This window comes from Eleutherodactylus coqui, chromosome 13 (genome assembly GCF_035609145.1).
Source record: "Eleutherodactylus coqui strain aEleCoq1 chromosome 13, aEleCoq1.hap1, whole genome shotgun sequence".
In the NCBI taxonomy this organism is placed as follows: domain Eukaryota; kingdom Metazoa; phylum Chordata; class Amphibia; order Anura; family Eleutherodactylidae; genus Eleutherodactylus; species Eleutherodactylus coqui.
This window is the reverse complement of record NC_089849.1, coordinates 17,715,293-17,732,451: the sequence shown is the minus strand read 5'-3', so window position 1 is coordinate 17,732,451 and position 17,159 is coordinate 17,715,293. Positions and strand designations below refer to the sequence as shown.

General features: G+C 47.1%; 1 protein-coding gene across 1 annotated transcript in view; it reads left to right on the top strand.

Moving 5' to 3' along the window:
- Nucleotides 1-17,159, top strand: part of CDH4 (cadherin 4) — a 200,863-nt gene that overhangs the window by 117,542 nt on the left and 66,162 nt on the right. The window lies entirely within an intron of this gene.

The window sequence follows — 17,159 nt, the reverse complement described above, 5'->3', positions numbered from 1 at the left end:
GCAGGGGCAATGGCGGCTGGCGCTGGGTACACTGACAGCGGGGACAGCACAGCCGCACACTGTAATAAGCCAGCTGTGAGTGGCACAAGTGCTGACTACCAGGACCTGTGAGCCCGAAGAAGTGGAGGCACAACCGCAGCCAATGACATACAGGGGGCGTCACCTGGCTGTCAAACAGCCTTTCCCTCTGGCACACCCACCAGTTCCGGTGGTGTCAAGGTGCAATAATGCCAGAGTTCACATTCTTGTTTATAGTTACAGGTTCTCTTTAAAGTGAATCTTTCCCCTTTATCACCAAGTCTGGTTCAGGTCTAAAATTCTGTGTGGAGTAATTTCTTCAGAGCTTTGTAGTGGTCAGAGCTTAAAGGGCTTGTTCAGTTCTATACTATTTATTGCCTATCATTAGTACAAGCCATCAATATTACATCAGTGGGGTCTACCACCCAGAACCCCCCGCTGATTAGCTATTCGCTGTGCCACTGTACTCATGCACTAAGCTGATTTCCGAAGGAATTAAACCGCTCTGTTCTATCAGGACCTGGTATTACAAAACAATATTGCAATACTCACTTGGCCTCTGCAATGTAAATGGAGCTGTCTACTTCCTGCAGAAATCAGCTCAGTGCAGGAGTGCATCAGCTCATTGAACAGCTGATCAGCGGGAGTACTGGGCGGTAGACCCCACTGATCTAATATTGGTGACCTGTCCTAAGGAAAGGCCATCAATAGTTTACAACTGAACAACCCCTTTAATTTTAGTGCATGCATCGAGCTAGCTCACACATGTGAAACACAAAGCTCACAGACCGAATTCTGCTCGCTGCGTCATTTTTTATGTGGCCTGTTGATCGTGCATTAAACCTTACATGGGTTAGGCACCGCCTTTTCTGCACTGGGGACAGACCGGAAGTGTTGCTCCAACCCCTGTGTGGTGGCTGGCACTCATAATTGTAGGCACGGCACTCATTGTAATCAATGTGATTCCAGCCTGCAATTACAAGCACAACTCCTATTGATTTCAATGAGAACTGTCCCTGCAATTATGAACGCTGGTCACTACCCAGGGGTCGGAGCAATGCCTCCAGCTCCAGTCCAACGGCGCAGTGCAGTCTGTGACCACTGACCTCTCCTAACCACTGATGCTTACACCGAGGTGAGGGGCAAGTGGCAAGAGCTTCAGCAATGGCTGGTGCTATCAGGCCGGAGCTGCAGGCAGGGTGAGTGTAAAGGAATGTAGGAATGCTGCCCGGACAGAGGCCAATAGGGGGGTTTGCTATTGGCCCCTGGCCAGGCAGTATCCCTGGGGCTACTATGTGGGTTACTATTACTACTGGGGCCAATATGGGGGACACTGTTACTACTGGGGCCACTATTACTACTGCTCCACTATCACTACTGGGGCCACGTTTACTACTGGAACCACTATGGGGAGGCACTAACACTACTGGGGCTGCTATGTCGGTCACTATTACTACTGGAACACTATGGGGGGCACTAACACTACTGGAGGTGCTATGTGGGTCACTATTACTACTGGGGCCAATATAGGGGACACTGTTACCTCTGGGACCAAATTGGGGGTCACTATCACTACTGGGGCCACTTTTACTACTGGAACCACTATGGAGGGCACTGTTACTCCTGGAGCCACTGTTATCACTACTTGGGCCCTCGGTTAAATTCCGCCTGTGTGATCGAGCCCCTGAGTACAATGTCGGGTCACTTACATTTTTAGCTGCAGTACTTTTCATAAAATCAGCGTTTATCTGCTGCAGAAAGCAGTCCAGAATATTCATGAGCCCCGACGGCCCCTGTTCCCCTCAGTGGATGACTGACAGAGCTCAGGAATATCCAGAACTACGCAACAGAAGCATTGGGCTTGTGCTTAGTAAATTAGGCAGGACTGCACCGTGTAGTGACGCTTCCTGACGCACCTGCCTTCTGTGATGCCCGGACTGCCCATGAACACAAGGATGAAGCGTTCTCTATGGTGCCGTGCTAAATGTCTGCTGGAAGGCTCTCCAGTGAAATCCAAGCCTCCGAGCTCAGATAATGTTCATCTTGTTTCCTTGCTGCATACATGAATAGAAGAGGAATAGAATATTTTCCTCCTGAAGCGTGATACAAGTGATATCCTCTGTATCTTGTGCGTTCGGATTTTCTTCTTTTTAATTCTCCTTTCCATCTCCCCAGAAATCTACCAGATATCTTACCCATGCTCGCTAGTAATCAGCATTTACAAATTACCTGTGTAATGTATGCAAAGCTCATTAGCTCATAAGCCGTGTGGCAAATCTGGAGGGAATGTGTGCAGTGGGCCGGGTTTGATAAATCCAAGCCAAGTGCAAATCCAACCGCTGCCACAATTGGCGTCAGCAAAGTCATAAATTACAAAAAAAAGCCAAAAACAAATGCCACTTTTCTGGTTTTTACTGATATTATTGGTCGCTGAACAAGGAACACTCACGTTTAACAATCTGCACATTGTGTTGGTGAGCGGCCTGTAAGGAGCGAATGTATGTGGGTCAATGAGGATTGTTGGACAGAGAAGGTGGACATTAGGTGGACACAATAAGAGCTGCGGTCCTCTCCGTTTGGGTATTGTGTTCACTTATAGCTGTCATTTGTCACTTGCACATACAGCATGTGAATAAGACAAGCAACCAATCAAGGTCTTGCATTCATTATGTAACAGAGATCTACAAATGAGCCTAGAACTCTGATTGGTTGCTATCGGCACGTTGATTTAGCTATTTTCTTTTTTTTATATATAAGCCCCGGTAGAAGTGGCTGAAAACCCTCATCCAGTAGCACGTTGGACTGCTTGGGCCATCAGAACTGCAGGAATTCATTATGTTGTAGCTTCCACTGGGTGTTGAAATATCGGCCCTGCGGACAGGAAGCTTCTAGTAGTTGCTGCAAATTAGATGTTGTTACTGACATGTTCTGATCAGCTGACAGGAAGGGGTCATCGATTCATGCTGCTTGTGCCAAATTCTGACCTCCCATCAGCACGGGGCAACAGAAATCTGGATCCATCTGACCAGGTGATGTTTTTCCGCTGCTCAGTGATATAAGTTTTGCGCTCTTTTGCCCGCTGGAGGTCCGACTTTGTTTCTCTTAGATACATTGTCACTGGAGCTGTTTGTCTGCTGATATAGCTCATCCATGCTAAGGAACAGCGAGTTCTACATTCGGACATGTTAGTTGGAGCACCAGCGCTGTATTCGGCTACTCTCCGCTGTGCGGCTCCTGTTGATCAGAACGATTCCTGACATCCTCCTTTGACCCCTTTTAGTAATGAGTTGTTACCGTCCACAGGATCCCCTTTTGCTGGATGTTTTTTCTTGATCACGCCATTCTCGTTATACTCTCCATACCATTACACAAGAAACCCCACACAGTTGTCAGTGAAATTTTGGCCCCGGCTAGTCCAGCACCGATGACCTGACTTCGTTGGAAGTCTCTCAGATCGCTGGATTTTCCCATTTAGGCCGTCTGCAGACGGGCGGAAATTCCGCAGCGGGATTTCCACCGCTGGAAGCTGCCATAGAATTGCGTTAACAAACGCAATCCTATGCTGACAGCTGCGATTTGGCCGCGTAACATCTCGCGCAGCTCGCAGAGCCCCGCACAGAAACGTCACTCACCGGCCGCCGGCTCCGCTCTGCGCGTGCGCCAGCTGCCCGGCAGCCGGCACATGAAAGATCTGGGGCCGCAGGAGAGGTGAGTGCCCGCGCTGCTTTCTGCAGACGCTCGGGTCGGGTCCCGCTGCGAGAATTCTTGCAGCCAGATCCGACCCGGCCGTCTGCAGGCAGCCATAATGTGGATTCACACTGAAACTGATCCACGGAAACCTTGCCACGTGATTTTATGCTGCACTCCCGGGTCACGGCTTTGATTTCCATACTGGGAATCTCCAATCATGAAAGATCCGTCGTCTGTAATAAAATGGCCATTCAGTGTATTTGCAGATGCAGCAAAGTCCAACATGACTTTTATGATAACTTGCTGTCTCACGGTTTGTTTACACCTTCAGTAGCTTTATAATGGCTTTTGTTGTCTTGAAAGAGGAAAACAATAGGTTTTTAATGGCTTAAGATAATTTCCCCTGCAAATGATCACAAGACAAGTTAAAATCTGCTACATCTATAGCTGTAATCTACATAAAAAGTGGAGTCACTTCATACAGTAAATACATTCCACTACTTTACTGTTTTCCTCCAGAGCTGCATGCACACGTCTACAAGCATCAGAGCTGAAATCTCTCTCTTGTTCTGGTAGTTTGCATTCTGGGAAGCTTTTACAGCAGACCCTGCCCGTTAATCAGATCTGCTGACTGTCTGAAATGACAACCAATAGAACTATGAATACGACTGTCCACTATGATGTAGACCTCATTGTTGGGAGTTCAGGATTTACAAAAGGATTTATCCTGATGGCTTCATCTTATTTCTAATATCATAAAATTAATTTTAGATGTCTGTAAGGATCACATCTGCAATTTGTACTACTGCAAATACATATTTAGGAACCGAGCTGCGGCCGTACAGAGGTTTACACCTGCATCTATATATCTAGATGTAATTGTTCAGTATCCATTAACTTCTATAGGAAAAACTGACATCCATTTAAAAACTTCCATTAGGTAAAAAGAAAAAAGAGTTTGTTGCCATGGGATGATACCGCGTTTCCCCGAAAATAAGACCCTGTTTTATATTTATTTTTTCCCATAAGAGGCACTAGGACTTATTTTCAGCTTATCTAGCAGGCTAGGTCCCCGTCCCTCACACCATTCTCCGGAGGTCTGCGCTGTTCTTCAGTCCTAGACGCTTGTAAGACATCACTTCCTGGTTACGGGATCCATAAATCCCGTCTCCAGGAAATGATGGCTGTGATTAGTGCATCGAGTGCTGCATTGATTGGCTGAGCAGTGCTCGAGAACCAATCACAGCCATCGCATTGGTTCATCCAGCACTGCATTGATTGGCTGAGCTAGAGGCTAGCCAATTCATAAATCAAAACTCACGAGTGGAATACGTTGTACTGATTTGCCATAGACTCCCATGCTGCCAATCACACATACAGCGCAAAATATGTGTGCAATAAAGATCGCAGCATGTTCTAACTTGGCATGTATTACGCGCACATATACATCAAGATAGTGGACGGCAATGTCATTTTTTACTTGCTGTGTGACTGTCACATGCTGGCCGCATGTAGCAAATTGCGTTTGTGTGCAAGCAGTCTTAAACAAATAGTTCAAAAATCTCCAGTGCTGTCACTGTCCCCCCCTCCCCCTTCATGCTGGCTCTCGATCACTCCATTGCAGCTCCTTTCTGCCCCCATGCTCCATCTCTTCCTCCCTCCATTCTCTTCATCACCCGCTGCCTCTCGGCTGACCGGTGAGAGGGATGGCTTCCGTGGGGAAGCGACAATCACATAATTGTTCACATATGGCAACTCTCCAAGTATGGACAGATACGTCATTAGAGCTTTCCCAGGGAAGAAAAGGAAGCTGCTCTTCCACCTATGTCCAATTGGGGGCACAGTGGGGATAGAGAGAGCTATACGGCAATGTATCCAACTGTATGTCTAGCAGTATAATAAACGTTAACTTGGCATTTAAAGGGGTATTCCAGTTATTGGATGAAATTACAAGTTTTCACTAATCCACTGGGTGAGAGAAAACTGATGGATTGGCGGGGGTCAGACCCACATCCCCCTATTTCTTAGTGCAGGATCGCTTGTTACAGTTTTCCTAATGCTGAAGGGAATGGGCGGCTGGTCCCATATGCCTGCAGCAGCAGTTCCATTTATTTCAATGGTGAGGACAGATAGCTGAGTGCTATGCTCAGCTATATCTGTGTCATTGAAATAATTGAAGCCACGGCCGCACATGCGCCTTATTCATTTCAATGGGGCAGACAGAGGTAGCCAAGCGCTATGCACAGCTATTTCCGTCAGTCTCACTGAAATCAAGGGAGCGGCTGAGAATCTATTAATTTCAACGGAGCTGATGAAATAGCTGAGCATTGCATCCGTCTGCTCCACTAATATGAATGGAGCCGCAGGCGCATGTGCAACTGGCAGCCTATACTGAACTACATTACAGAAATGAGGGAAGGGATTCTGCACTGTGAAACGGGGGGGGGGGGGGCGAATCCCCCATTCTTGGGATCGGTAGGGGTTCCAGTGATCTGACCCCACTGATCTATCAGTTGTCACTCATTCATTGGATAGGTAAAAACTGGTTATTTCATCCACTAACCAGACAACCCCTTTAATGCATTATGATTTACAGCACTGTAGTACATTGTAGTCACCAGATACACCAGTTACATTGAAGGGATTTTCAATGGCAAAACATTATTTGCCCCTTAAAGCTGCCCTTCCGATTTGGTGACAATTCATAAAATACTTACTGCCTGCAATACGCGCCATTTTCTCAATTGCAGCGCCTGTCACATGATGCCGGTCCTATGAATTTTCTTGATTTCCGGTGACGTCCCATCCGCTCTCTTCCGGCCTCTTCAGTGTACGGAGCATTATAGGTGACGTCGGCTACTTTAGGGGCGGATATACTGTGTCATAAACCGAGCCGGGTGGGAAGTGCAGGACGGCAGCAAACTGATGTGTGTGAGGAGAGCCGCGATCGGCTATTAGAAGCTGAGATCGCGAATGAAAGGCACTGTATGTATATCGCGGTTCTAACGGACACAAAAGTGATACGGGCAAAACACTTCCTGATATGCATTTTGGGGTGGTAACCCCCATTGGCAATTGCAACAGCCGTACGTTGCAGCCTTCGGCTGGAGGTGTATGTTGGGAGTCGTCTTGATGTATACCTTCGTCAGGACGCTGCGGGCGCGCTGAGAACGGGGCCTTATAAATACAGTCATGAGCCGGATTGTTGTTTCGGCTTATTACCAGTTTTGCATTTATCTTCTTATATTGTTATCTCGTATTTGATGCATATATTAAGAACCTAATTAAATCTCTGGAAAGTGAATGAATACAGAGCTGTAAGCAGATGCCAGCACTCACCAGGCAGAAGAACACAACACCAAGGATAAATAGTTTTGCTGTTCTATTGTATCGGCCTCTAATAATTCTTTCACTGCGGATCAATATGTGCTTATTAGTATGGGAATAGTGCAGACTATTACTTGGTGCCGCCATACAATCAAACACATTACCATTATGAAGAGCTCTAGAAAGGGATTACGCTTTCCTCCAGGATGTCTTTCTGATCAGATCATTGTATGTAGCACTGTCAAGAGAATGAGAAGAGCGCTCTTGTCAAAGACTTCAGCAAGATGACAGCAGGAGGAAAGACCAATGGGACTCGGGTTCGCACATCCCAATCTCCAAATTACATCATGCACAGGAGACTGCAGAAGAAAAGGGGCCTGTTAGAGCAGAGAGGATTGCAAACTGTCACTTTGAACAAAGAGTTGTGCTCATTCAGCTGGGAACATGGTGCGTGTGAGATAGACAGTCTATTATTGTCTGTACCCCCAGCTGATAACCAGCTCACTGCTTTAGGAAGTAGGCATCTACCTTATTGATCAGAGTGGCACCTCTTTTTGTTCAGATACAGCCTGCCACTCACGACATCTGCTACCCAAGGTCATCCAGCAACACGGCAAGTTGACAGAAAACTTCCTAGTCCTTGCGTGTCTACTTCATGTATCCAAATCCCCGACAGCAAGGATGCAACAAAAGCACGCTACAATTATTATGTTGTTTCAATGTTTGTAGCTGCAATTACTGTTATTTTAGCAAATGATGCCCTATAAGAATTCATGGAGCTGACCTAGGTGCTGATGCCAACAGTTTTAAAGCCTTTCTTCACTTTTGCAACCATCTTTCAATTCTTCCATGGCATCTCAATGAAAAAGACAAATATGCAAATAGTCTTGGTAACAAACACACATTCTACTGTTTTGTGTATACAGCTCCTATTCAGAGCTATGTGTCTCTATGGTTACAGACTTCAAACCTTGTGAAGTCTAATCCTGCAGTCATACGTCCTTCCAGCTTTCTCCTACTTTTGGGAAACCTATCATATGTATATGAGCAAGAAGTAAGAAACAGATGACAGGGATGATGACTGCAGGATAAGATTGCACACAACGCTTGTAGTCTGTAACAATGTAGTCACATAGGTCTGCAATACCAGACATAACCTGTGGACAAGAGTGGTGCGCAGTGCCACCTGTAGTAAGAGCACCTGTATAACCCTTCCCCTCCATGCCTAGTGCAATATAATAGTGTCCTACATTTCACTGTCCCTCCTGTAACCTCTCAGGGGTAAGAAGTATTGTAGCCAGGGGCAGAAACCTGCCTGGCTTCCTTTCACAATACCCAACATAAGGCACCAGGATCCTTCTTAACGTAAGCACATCTATGACGGCACACAAAGGGGTTCGTCACTCTTTTAATGTATTGATTTCAATAGGGGAAATGCTGCGTAAAAAAGAAGGTGAGCGAAATCTGAGGAGAAATTCCGATGTCTGGGCGGATTTTACATTTTTTACATTTTTTTTTAACCACCACTGGGGAAAACCTGCAGAAGACGATTTATTGATGCATTGACCACCCACGGGTAGATAAATACCGGCGGATGGTCAATAAAAGTGATTTTAAAAAAAATTGACCATGCTCCATTTTCGTGCGGGTCTCCCGCGGGCTTCTATTGAAGGCTATGGAAGCGGTCCGGATCCGCGGGAGACCTCTAGCAAGAGGGGCTGGTACTTATATGTACAGATGCATGGTGATTGGCTGGCTGGATAAATCTGCACCAGGAAGTTCATGACCTGTGTAATGCCAGCCATGCAGTATAGCTTTCTTGCATATCAGAATTTTTCAACATTTATCACCTTTAGTTTTGCCAGAGGTTTGTGTTATCATTGCATAATTCATAGGCACAGATACTGTGAATTTACATTTTCTGATTAAATGACGCATCACAACAAATTACCATTTCCTGATTAAACGATACGTCATATAGAACATCTTGATAATGGATTCCAGACATAACTATATTATTGCCTTCCTCTGTATGTCTCCATACGCAGCATTTCATGCAAAGCTTATAGGCAAAACATAGCTAGCTATTAATTATATATATAATGATTACAATATCAAAGCAAAAGGATAATTTATTGCAGAAAACTGAACACTTAAAGGGAGGCTCTAGTACCCTGTTGTACTGCCTCTAGCTTGGATACAAGATGTTATATGGCCAGGCATGAAGGCTCTAGTACCCTGTTGTATCGCCTCTAGCTTGGATACAAGATGTGATACGGCCAGGCATGAAGGCTCTAGTACTCTGTTGTACCGCCTCTAGCTTGGATACAAGATGTAATATGGGCGGGCATGAAGGCTCTAGTATCCTGTTGTACCGCCTCTAGCTTGCATACAAGATGTGATACGGGCGGGCATGGAGGCTCTAGTACCCTGTTGTACCACCTCTAGCTTGGATACAAGATGTGATACAGCCAGGCATGGAGAGTCTAGTAACTTGTTGTACCTCTTCTAGGTTGGATACAAGATGTGATACGGCCAGGCATGGAGGCTCTAGTACCCTGTTGTACCGCCTCTAGCTTGGATACAAGGTGTGATACGGCCAGGCATGGAGGCTTTAGTACCCCGTTGTACCACCTCTAGCTTGGATACAAGATGTGATACGGCCAGGCATAGAGGCTCTAGTACCCCATTGCACCGCCTCTAGGTTGGATACAAGATGTGATTCAGGCAGTATGGAGGCTCTAGTACCCTGTTGTACCACCTCTAGCTTGGATACAAGATGTGATTCAGGCGGCATGGAGACTCTAGTACCCTGTTGTTCCATCTCTAGCTTGGATACATGATGTGATACGGGTGGGCATAGAGGCTCTAGTACCTTGTTGCATCACCTCTAGCTTGGATACAAGATGTGATACGGATGGGCATAGAGGCCCTAGTACCCCATTGCACCGCCTCTAGGTTGGATACAAGATGTGATTCAGGCAGTATGGAGGCTCTAGTACCCTGTTTTTCCATCTCTAGCTTGGATACATGATGTGATACGGGTGGGCATAGAGGCTCTAGTACCTTGTTGCATCACCTCTAGCTTGGATACAAGATGTGATACGGATGGGCATAGAGGCCCTAGTACCCCATTGCACCGCCTCTAGCTTGGATACAAGATGTGATATGGCCAGGCATGAAAGCTCTAGTACCCTGTTGTACCGCCTCTAGCTTGGATACAAGATGTTATATGGCCAGGCATGAAGGCTCTAGTACCCTGTTGTATCGCCTCTAGCTTGGATACAAGATGTGATACGGCCAGGCATGAAGGCTCTAGTACTCTGTTGTACCGCCTCTAGCTTGGATACAAGATGTAATATGGGCGGGCATGAAGGCTCTAGTATCCTGTTGTACCGCCTCTAGCTTGCATACAAGATGTGATACGGGCGGGCATGGAGGCTCTAGTACCCTGTTGTACCACCTCTAGCTTGGATACAAGATGTGATACAGCCAGGCATGGAGAGTCTAGTAACTTGTTGTACCTCTTCTAGGTTGGATACAAGATGTGATACGGCCAGGCATGGAGGCTCTAGTACCCTGTTGTACCGCCTCTAGCTTGGATACAAGATGTGATACGGCCAGGCATAGAGGCTCTAGTACCCCATTGCACCGCCTCTAGGTTGGATACAAGATGTGATTCAGGCAGTATGGAGGCTCTAGTACCCTGTTGTACCACCTCTAGCTTGGATACAAGATGTGATTCAGGCGGCATGGAGACTCTAGTACCCTGTTGTTCCATCTCTAGCTTGGATACATGATGTGATACGGGTGGGCATAGAGGCTCTAGTACCTTGTTGCATCACCTCTAGCTTGGATACAAGATGTGATACGGATGGGCATAGAGGCCCTAGTACCCCATTGCACCGCCTCTAGGTTGGATACAAGATGTGATTCAGGCAGTATGGAGGCTCTAGTACCCTGTTTTTCCATCTCTAGCTTGGATACATGATGTGATACGGGTGGGCATAGAGGCTCTAGTACCTTGTTGCATCACCTCTAGCTTGGATACAAGATGTGATACGGCCAGGCATAGAGGCTCTAGTACCCCATTGCACCGCCTCTAGCTTGGATACAAGATGTGATTCAGGCAGTATGGAGGCTCTAGTACCCTGTTTTTCCACCTCTAGCTTACTTACAAGATGTGATAAGGGCCGGGCATAGAGGCTCTAGTACCCTGTTGTACCACCTCTAGCTTGGATACAAGATGTGATTCAGGCGGCATGGAGACTCTAGTACCCTGTTGTACCGTCTCTAGCTTGGATACATGATGTGATACGGGTGGGCATAGAGGCTCTAGTACCTTGTTGCACCACCTCTAGCTTGGATACAAGATGTGATACGGATGGGCATAGAGGCTCTAGTACCCTGTTGTACCGCCTATAGATTGAATACAAGATGTGGTAAAGGCGGGCATGGAGGATCTAGTACCCTGTTGGGCCGCCTTTAGCTTGGATACAAGATGTGATATGGACAGGCATGGAGGCACTAGTACCCTGTTGTACCGCCTCTAGCTTGGATACCAGATGTGATACAGGTGGGCATGGAGGTTCTAGTATCCTTTTATATCACCTCTATACAAGATATGATACAGGAGGGATTGAAGGCATACAGGTTCCATATGGTATCCTGCAGCATATCGCTCCACATTTGCTGTAACTGAGCCTCCAGATCATGCAAATCCATAGGCTGTGGAAGTTGGTGTCCCAGATGGTCCCATATACGTTCTATTGGTGATTAATCTGGCGACTGAGCAGCCATGGAAGTGTGACAATGTTATGGAGACATTCCTGTGACCCCCTTGTGTGTGCGGCCGAGCATTATCCTGCTGCCTCTTGGAAGCTGCCATGAGAGAAACATGTGGCTGTAGGTTGTCCTGAACATATCGCTGAGCTGTCATTGTCCCTCGTATCACTACTAGGGGGACCGAATGTTGTATGCGATGGCCCCCCATGCCATCACACCAGCAGGGGTCAGTGTGCTGCTCAACAGCAAAGGCAAGATGGAGGCGCTTACCCCGAGGTCTCCAGACATGAACATGGCCATTGTCAGCGCCCAAACTAAACCTGGATTCATCGCTAAAAACAACCCGGTCCCTCTCCGTAGAGTCCAGTTTCATCATTCACAATACCACTGTAATAACATAGTATGCTAGGTCGAATGAACACAATGTCCATCTAGTTCAGCTTGTTAATAGAACCTACCTGTCTGTAAGGCCCGGGTCAACAACCCGCTGCTCCCCTAAAAATTTATATCCTGTAATATCCTTCCACCCCAGAAAGACATCCAGTCCCCTCTTAAACTCCTCTATGGATTTTGCAATCACCGCGTCCTCAGGCAGAGAGTTCCACAGTCTCACTACTCTTACAGTAAAGAACCCTTTTCTGTGTTGGCAATGAAACCTGCTTTCTTTTAGACGTAGCGGATGCCCTCTTGTTACTGTCGCAATCCTGGGTATAAACAGATCATGGGAGAGATCCTTGTATTGTCCCCTAATGTATTTATACATAGTTATTTGATCACCCCTTAACCGTCTTTTTTCCAGGGTAAATAGTCCCAATATAGATAGCCTCTCTGGGTATGCCAGTCCCGTCATTCCATGTATTAGTTTAGTTGCCCTTCTTTGAACCCCCTCCAGCACTGTGACATCTTTCCTGAGCACTGGTGTCCAGAACTGTATGCAGTATTCCTTGTGGGGCCTGAAAAGTGCCTTATATAGTGGGAGAATAATGTTCTCGCCCCTATACCTCTTTTAATGCACCCCAAGACTTTATTTGCTTTTGTAGCAGCTGACTGGCATTGGTTGCTCCAGTTAAATCTACAGTCCACTAGTACCCCCAGGTCTTTTTCCATATCACTTTTCCCTAGCAGTACCCCATTTAGTGTGACATCTGTTTCTCCTGCCCATGTGCAGAACCCTACATTCAATGGGGACGACAATTGTTGGATGTCAAAGGTATTATCCGTAATAGGCGCCGTGAAACCAAATGTCCTTCAGCCAAGTGTCTAGAAATGGTTCCAACAGACACCGGGGTGTAACGATGGCACCACATGTCTCTGGATGGTAGACAACGAAACCGTTGGAGCTGCTGGTGCTTGTTAGATGCTCCTCTACTTGTGGTCTGAAGGGGGTGTCCTAAATCTGGTCAGCTTGTGTGCCCTAACACATCCACTGGTCCCAACACCTCCTGACAGTCTAGTCAGATGCTCCTCTCTACTGGTGGTCTGTAGGGGGGGGGGGGGTCCTAAGCCCGGTCACCTTGTGTGCCCTAGCAAATCCACTGGTCCCAACACCTCCTGACAGTCTGGTCAGACGCTCCTCTCTACTGGTGTTCTATCGGGGGCGTCCTGAGCCTGGTCACCTTGTGTGGCCTCACACATCCACTGGTCCCAACACCCCCTAACAGTCTGGTCAGACGCTCCTCTCTACTGGTGCTCTGTAGGGGGCGTCCTGAGCCTGGTCACCTTGCCTCACACATCCACTGATCCCAACACCTTTTAACAGTCTGGTCAGACGCTCTTCTCTACTGCTGGTCTGTAGGAGGCGTCCTGAGCCCGGTCACCTTGTGTGCCCTCACACATCCACTGGTCCCACCACCTCCTAACAGTCTGGTCAGACGCTCCTCTCTACTGGTGGTCTGTAGGGGGCATCCTGAGCCCAGTCACCTTGTGTGCCCTCACACATCCACTGGTCCCAACACCTCCTAACAGTCTAGTCAGAGCGGTCCGGTGGGGGACAATACGACCATCCCAGTTTCTCACACCCCAATAATGCGCCCCCTCTAGTAACGAGATTAAATCTCTTCTGTGTCGTAGAGGCGTCTAGTGGCCAACAAGATCTACACAAGCGGAATAAGAAGAGGTCACTACATACAAGGAGCCTACGAGAGCCTCTTATAAGCCATGGGGGGAACCACTTTTAGGCCCTTAGCTGACAAGACCGTTCATCTAATCACCACAACTCTCATCATTTACAGATCTGCCTGAGATGGAATTGCATGCTGGGTTTTACAGCAAAACAACAACTCCTAGGTGCTTAATGTTTTTTTACAGAGTGTAGTTCCATGAGGTGTACAATGAGATGTAAACAGGGGATAAATGTTATTGTCTTCTCTCTCCATAACAGTTCCCACCATAAAAAAAATGATTGCAAGTCTGTTGCAAAGTAATATAGCAATCATGATGTTTTGCAAGGAACCAATGCCCCTAGTGGCTACACAAATATCAATGAAGAAGCATCCACAGGCCAGGATCTTATTGCTCACCTTGTGATGTTTTCTCGTATAACGATGTGGAGAGAACACAGAATGGTGTGACCAATGAAAGGAAATCCTGTGGACTGAAACAACTTGATGCCAAAAGGGGTCAGAGGAGGATGTCAGGAAGTTTTCTGACCAACAGGTGCTGCGCAGTTAAGGAGTTTGCAGCCAAGTACAACGCTGGTGCTCCAATCAATATGTCTAAATACACAACTTGTCATTCCTTAACACAGATGGACTATAACAGCACACAACCAGTTCCAGTCTAAGAGAAGCAGAAAGGAGAGACTCCAGCGGGCAAAAGAGAGTAAAACTTGTATCACTGAGCAGCGGAGAAACATCACCTAGTTGGATGGATCCAGATGTCTATTACCTCATGCTGGTGGGAATGTGACACAAGCAGCATAAACTGATGACCCCTTCCTGTCAGGCTGGTGGATGAGGGGTAGCTGTGCAGGGAAAGTTTTTAGGGACACCCTGGGCCCTCTGATACCTGTTGATGAATGCCACAACATATAGCTGTGGTTCTCAAGGTCAAAGAAGGTCCAAGGCGTTAGTAGATTGAGGTCTCTAATAAAATGTCCTTTCAGTCTTGATGTCTCTGTATTGTATAATTCTGTCACTTTATGTGATGAATAAGTGGGAAAAAACAATAATTAATAATAAAAAAAAGAAAACACAAAACAGCAAAACAACCTTGTTATAGAATTGTTAAAATGTCTAATTATGAAGAGCTATGTAAATGTGGCATTTCTATTTAATTACAAATGTCAGGAGACTCTTAAATTAGTGGTGTAGGTCTTCAGCAACTCTCTTCTAGTGAACGTAGGCCTGAATGTCCTCGCTTCCAGCCTCATTCATCTCAAGTTCTTTACTAATTGGGCTATTTATGGATTAATTGGTAGGAGATAAATGAGGTACTCCGGAAAAAATAATATATTTAGTGTGTGCCTCCAGGCTTCTACTTCACTTGTGCATCTGCAAGTAGCGGTGTTGGGCATGTAGCAGACTGGACTCACTAATAAACTAAGGTAACTTTTCCATGGGCCGATTGCCGCTCCTCTGCGTTTCTGCAGTGTGAATGGAGGAGATGCGGCCGCAGATCGCTGCTGCCCACATGCCTCCATTCACAGTAAACAGGACGTCGCTCATAGATGAAGGACTGCCTGTTTACACGCACCCATCCTCATTCAGTTTTCATGCTTGCCTAAACTGAATAGTGAACAATAAGCCAACGAATTATCATTTGTCAGTCAGTCGTTGGAAACATTTACACTGAACGATCGGTCCATAGAAAGGAGCCTAAGGGCTCCTGCCCGTGGCCGCATACTTGCTGTGGGAACCCGCAGCGGGCGCCTGCACCGCATCAAATAGCGTCCATAGCATGCTATGGGAAATTGATTCTTCCTGCACACTTGCGGAAACCAACTGCAGTTTCTCCAAATGGAGGGAAAATGGCAGCGAGCTCTATCTCTTCGCAGATTCTTTGTTGAAGTCGATGGAAGCAGTCTGAGCCGTGGGCCTTCCGCAAGCAGACAGTTTTAAAAAAATCTGTACTGCGCATGCCTGACGGCGAACCGTGCGGTCCATGCGCAGTACAGAACAAGTATGCACGGACACCGCTGCTGGCAGAGAATCCGGCTGTGTAGGGGACCCAAGTTATGGTGCTGTCCAGGGAGCTTACGGGGAGCCAAGGGATATATTTTTTATACTCCACTGTTCTGGTCACTGGTGAAATCCACATGTGGCACGCAAATCTGACTTTTTTTTTTTTTTTTTAAGTCTATGGGAGTGTGCTCAGCAGTCTAAAATAAGAGTCAGATTTTCAGACCGTGCGCAGACTCTAGAGAAAAGCGGCAGCGGGTGAGTATAAAAATACCCCCCCTCCCCGTACAGCACCATAACTTAATTTATGGTGCTGTTTGTAGGTGACAGTGTGCCCTTTAAAGAGTTACTCTCTGATTTTTATTTGTATAAAAACTTACAGAATTTTCCAGGATACTTTCTGTATCAGTTCTTCTTGATTTTTAAAACTTGGCCTCTAATACCAAGACTGGCCACTGCAGTAAGAATGGAGCATTTCGCTTCCTGCAGAAGTCAGCTCAGTGCACAAGCAGGTTGACTTGGCGAACAGCTGTCTAGTGGGGATTCCAGGCAAAGCATAGGCCATCAATAATTTACCATGAGACCGCTCCTTTAAGGCTTTGGCCTCATGTCCATGGGCTATAAATCCGCAGCGTTTCTCCCGCACGCGGATCCGCGCCCCATAGGGATGCATTAGACACCCGCAGGTAGATAAATACCTGCGGATGTCATTTTTCCCGTCAGGCGCGGATCCGTGTGCGGGAAAAAAAAATGGACATGCTCCATTTTAGTGCGGGCCTCCCGCGGGGACGGCTCCCGCAGGCTTCTATTGAGGCCTATGGAAGCCGTCCGGATCCGCGGGAGATCTCCGGGCGATGCGGTTCTTCCCAGCCGGATCTTCTTTCTTCGGCCCAGCGGATGTGCCCGACACGCTGCCAGCGTGCCGAGCACATCTTCCGGGCCGAAGAAAGAAGATCCGTCCACGAAGGAGGGAAGATCCGCATCATCCGGAGCAGGTGAGTTTATTCTTATTTTTAGGCATCATGTCCGCGGGGCAGAAGGGACCCGCTCCGGATTCTACATATAGAATCCGCGGCGGGCCTGATTTTCCCCGTGGACATGAGGCCTTAGGCCTCATGTCCACGGGCTTAAAACCCGCAGCGTTTTTCCTGCATGCGGATCCGTGCCCCATAGGGATGCATTGGACACCCGCATGTAGTTAAATACCTGCGGATGTCATTT